General features: G+C 37.4%; 1 protein-coding gene across 8 annotated transcripts in view; it reads right to left on the bottom strand.

The window, feature by feature from the left end:
• rbms1b (RNA binding motif, single stranded interacting protein 1b) overlaps positions 1-6,000 on the bottom strand; it is a 172,096-nt gene that overhangs the window by 44,591 nt on the left and 121,505 nt on the right. The window lies entirely within an intron of this gene.

Raw genomic sequence — 6,000 nt, 5'->3', positions numbered from 1 at the left:
ACGAATGAATGAATGAATGAATGAATGTCAGTTGAAGTCAGAATTATTCTGCCCCCTTATGATTTTTTTCTTTTTTACATATTCCCCAAATGATGTTTCACAGAGCAAGGACATTTCACAGTATCTAGTCAACATCTAGTCAAACAATATTTACTGTTATTCTATTCTGTTTAGAAATGCGTTGAAGAAATCTGCCAACTATTCCAACATATGTTCTATGCAGTGGATGCTTTTCCAGCCGCAACCCAGTAATGGTAAAGACCCATACGCACTCCTTCACACACAATTTAGTTTATTCAATTTATGTATAGCGCATGTATTTGGACTGTGAGGGAAGCCGGAGCACCCGGAGGAAATCCACGCCAAAACGAGGAGAACATGCAAACTCCACACAGAAATTATATTAAATAATATTATATTATTATATTATGTTATGTTATATTATATTATAATTATATTATATTATGTTATATTATATTGTTATATTATATTATAAATATATTATATTATATTATATTATACTATTATTATATTATTATATTATGTTATATTATATTATAAATATATTATATTATATTATATTATATAATATCATATGTTATTATATCACATTGTATGTTATTATGTTATATTATATTATATTATTATTATATTATATTACCTTATGTTATATTATATTATATTATATTATATTATATTATTATTATATTATGTTATGTTATATTATATTATATTACGTTATGCTATGTTATGTTATATTATTATTATTATTATATTATATTATATCATATTATGTTATGTTATATTATATTATTATGTTATATTATATTATATTATATTATATTATATTATATTATTATATTATGTTATATTATATTATATTAAATTATTATTATATTATATTACGTTATATTATATCATGTTGTTATATTATTATATTATATTATTATATTATATTATATTATATTATTATAAATTATTATTATATTATATTATATTATATTACGTTATATTATATTATATTATATTATATTATATTATATTATATTATATTATATTATATTATATTATATTATATTATATTATTATTACATATTATTACATATTATTTGTGTTGGTAAATTAAACATAACCAATTCTGAAACCTGTAATTGAGATTGAAATTCAAACCTTAATATTATTATTATTGATAGTGAAATAATCTTCTACATCCAGTATCATCCAGCTTTATTAATGTAATGTGAAAGTGAAAGCTGCTCTTCTCTGGCTAGACTGAGGCTCGTGTCGCTTGTTTGCTCAGATCATTTGCATCACTGGGTCAACATTTTCCATCCACGCCTCTTTAAAATGCGTGCGCGGATCTGGACGGCAGGAAACAGAAATGTGAAGCCGGTCCATCAACACCGCGCTGGAGCCGCACTGAAATTACTCAGCACATAAATAATCCACAGCGCTGTGACTAAAGCCTGAAGCCCAGGAACACAGCCAGATCCTGGAGACAAACCCCAGAGGAAAAACCTCAGCCCAGACACCGGCAGCACAGAGAGCATTCTGGGAGATCAGCGACAGACTGGCTGCGTTTCTGCTTCCTGATACACCCACACTAGCTGAACTGCACTGTGTGACGCAAACACACACACACAGGACATATAAACACAGACACACACACACACCGCTTAATAGGACATATAGACACAGACACACACACACACACACAATGCTTAATAGACACACAGACACAACGCTTAATAGACACACACACACACACACACACACACACACACACACACACACACACACACACACACACACACACACACACACACACACACACACACACACACACACACACACACACACACACACACACACACACACACACACACACACACCGTTTAATAGACAAACACAGGACAAATAGACACAGACACACATACATAACGCTTGACACACACAATGCTTTATAGACAAACATATAGACAGACACACACAATGCTTGACACACAGACACACAAGCACACACAAGGCTTAATAGACACACATAGGACATATATATTCACTGACACACACAACATATAACCACATACACACAAATTGAGGATATAAATACACAGACATACATAGAGTGCCTAACAAACACACACAGGACGTAAAAACAAAGACACACTGCGTCATGCACACACAGTGCATACACACTGCATACACACAGACACACAAACAACGCATAACTGGCACACACAAATGATCTATAGACACAGATGCATACACACAGGAGATATAGACAAAGACACACACACACACACACACACAAACACACACACACACACACACACACACACACACACACACACACACACACACACACACACACACACACACACACACATATACATAATGCATAACAGGCCCACTCAGGCAGGACATACTGTAAAACATGTTATTCATTTTCCCTTAGTCCAGTTATTAATCAGGGGTCACCACAGTGGAATGAACCGCCAACCTATCCAGTGTATGTTTTACGCAGCAGATGCCTTTCCAGCCGCAACCCAGTACTGGGAAACACCCATACACTACGGCCAATTTAGTTTATCATTTCACCTACAGCACACGTGTTTGGACTGTTGGGGGAAACCAGAGCACTCGGAGGAAACCCACACCAACACGGGGAGAACATGCAAACTCCACACAGAAATGCCAGCTGACCTGGCCTGGATTCAAACCAGTGACCTACTTGTTGTGAGGCGATCGTGCAACCTACTGTGCCACCGTGTCGCCCCCAAAACATGCCATATACACTGTAAAATCTAGTAAATCATATTTGAAAATCTAGCATTCAAGAATAATTTGTTTTCCTAATGAATTGGCATTTTAATATAATATTAATGCTATTTATTTACAAATAATTGTACATTTTATTTTAAAATATTGAGGAAGAATCAAGTTAAAATGATTTATTTGTGGTTGCTTAAATGCAGATTACTGAAAATCCTCAAATTATCTTAATCCTCGTGGTAGATCATCATTCTGATTCCAGCGACGCTCCAGGGACAGACGAGTCTTCATTGAGGCCATCTTCCAGCATAAACCACGGCGAATGAAGTTCTGCACAAGACTTTTGGCCAGCGGAGAAATTAAAATGGTCGTGCCCAACTGAGTCTGGTTCTCTCAAGGTTTTTTTTTTTCTTCACTCCCATCAGGTGAAGTTTTTTTTTCCCTCTCCGCTGTCGCCACTGGCTCGCATGGTTCAGGATTGGTAGAGCTACGCATCGATGAATTTGCTCTTCAGTGTTTGAACTCTCAGTAATGATTAAATCACACTGAACTGAGCTAAACTGAACTGAACTGAACTTAAACACTAAAACCTGAACCACACTGTTCCAGTTACTATGACCATTTATGTGAAGCTGCTTTGACACAATCTACATTGTAAAAGCGCTATACAAATAAAGCTGAATTGAATTGAATCTAATAAGCTCTGCATGTTTGTTTTTTAAAGAAATAAATGTGATTTTTAAACCTTTTCCTTACAGATTCTGGTTAAAGCTGCTGTAGGTGATTGTATACCAATAGTAATGACTAAAGTAAATGATCTAAATGTGTTATACAACACAGGCTCATTCTAAAAAACGTAGTCCCGAGGACGTTTCTCGAGGCGGTATGATGCCGTTTCTTTTGCAGGTTATCAGCTGACCGTTTACCTCCGTGTGGAGGGATTTCCCGCCGCAACCAGTTTGCCCAGCTAGCTCATCGTGTACGTCAGCGGACTTGAGGTGCAGAGAGGAGTTGACCACGATGATGACGACCGAGTTCGAGTCCATGAAAGAGAGGTTCCAGAAATCAAGTAAGACAAAAAAGGAATCCAAAAAAATAAACAACAACAGGGTGAGAATGTGGTAAAATCTGAAAATGTGGTCTTTTTCTGGACGGCTTTTGTAAACCGTTCGTTGGGTTTAGGGAAGCAAGCAGGCGGGAGGGTCAATCGGTAAAATTGGTTGGGTTTAGGGAAGGAGGAGGGTGGGTCAGTCTATTGGCCGGTTGCCCAGTCAATCATTCAGTCGGTCGACAGCGGCCTCTGGTGGGCGCAAACGGCACTTGCAAGAGGCATTTGAGGTGCGAAAAAGCGCACACAGCAGCCTCTCGCGGATTCGCCATTTGTGCATTCATGTTAATGCAAAAGAGAAACTACGATAAAAAAACAAATGCCGAATCTACACTTTTTAAAATCCTGAATGAATATTTTAGTTAGTTTTGCACGCTGGAGGAAGGAAGACACCATGGCTGAGGTATTTCTGTTAGACAGGTAATGTTCTGTTTTAAAACTATTTTAGTTACTCAAAGCTGATGTAGATTGTGTAGTTGTTACGAATGGGTTATATGCACAGAAGTGTTGTTCAGCCACTGAAATCTCCCTGTAAAAGATGTATGTGACTATTTTGAGATTAATAAGGGTCTTTTACAGCATCGGTAATGTAGATTTGTATTTAGTTTAACAACAAAACATCAGTAAATAGCGCTATTCCGCCTAGCCTGCTTTACTGCACTGAAGTTGCTTTTATATTCACATTGGTTCAGTTTTGAACAATGACAGCCAGTGACGCGCTACCTCTAATGTTTACCGCTACTCTGAATATTCGCTCTGAAATAGCATGTAAGTATGGCTTAGTAATAAGTGTAATTCTTGCACCAGCCGGCTAAACACTATACAGTAGTCTCTTAAGGACAAAATGTGTGAGAGAGTGAGACCAGCTATCCGTGCATGCATGAAATATTGCACATTATGACAAGTTTTGCTTGCTACACAACTGAAACATGCTGATATAATACAAATTTTCATTCAGAATTGTAGTATTATAAAGTACTAAAACGTTTTCTAACTGGTGAATGACATGATCTAGTGCAGGGGTGGCCAACCCTGTTCCCGGAGAGCCACCTTCCTGCAGATTTCAGTTGCTACTAGGGATGTAACGGTATCAGAATTTCACGGTACGGTAATACCTCGGTATGAATGTCACGGTACGGTATTTATTGAATCATTTACAGGAAAAAACAAAACTTATGAAAATACTCCAAAAAAGTGCCAAGTGTCAATGACATACAAATTAGCCATCTATCTGTAAGCTTTGAAACAGGAACTTCAATTTTAATAACAAAAAAATATTAAACCATGTAAAAAAAATAAAGTTTCAATTTAGTATTGTTGAAAACTCATCACATTCAACATTTAATCACTCACTCACTTAGATAGAGATGGGTTTAAAGGAAAATTATCATATAAATATAATCTGGTAAAAGCTGGTATCTCTGGGCATTTACAATGTCCCCTGCAACAGAAAAAACTGAGGACAAACCATGAGTGAGATAGAGATCTCATGTCTGCATCAATCTGAACAGTGTGCTGACAACACCGCTATTCAGTACGCGCGCGACAACACAGCTGATAAGAACTCGCGCGACAACACAGCTGATAAGAACTCGCGCGACAACACCGCTATTCAGTACGCGCGCGACAACACAGCTGATAAGAACTCGTGCGACAACACCGCTATTCAGTACGCGCGCGGCGACAACACCCGCTTTAGAGTTTTCCAGCTCTTTTTCATCCCCGCTTCTAGCAGCACACTCCATTTCCGCATTACTGGATCTGTAGCGACAACAGACCGCAAGGGATGATGGTCAAGCATGGGCTGATGGGAATTGTAGTTTTCGCTACCTCCCGTTCGCTTCATTCGCCTGAGCAAATTTTCTCAGAAGGCCTATAGTTTTACCGAGTCATGCGACTTCGGTAATATCGAAAAAAATTAATATTGCGGTATGACGGTATTTACAATACTGTTACATCCCTAGTTGCTACCCATATCAAACACACCTGAACCAATTAATTAGGACTTTAAAACCACATGATAATTAAAGGCAGGTGTGTTTTATATGGGTTGCAACTGAAATCTGCAGGAAGGTGGCTCTCCAGGAACAGGGGTGGCCACCCTTGATCTAGTGGGTTGT

This window comes from Danio rerio, chromosome 9, assembly GCF_052040795.2.
Source record: "Danio rerio strain M-AB ecotype USA chromosome 9, GRCz13ab, whole genome shotgun sequence".
NCBI classification, from domain to species: domain Eukaryota; kingdom Metazoa; phylum Chordata; class Actinopteri; order Cypriniformes; family Danionidae; genus Danio; species Danio rerio.
Note: the sequence above shows the minus strand (reverse complement) of the source record. Positions and strands in the feature narration are given on the sequence as shown.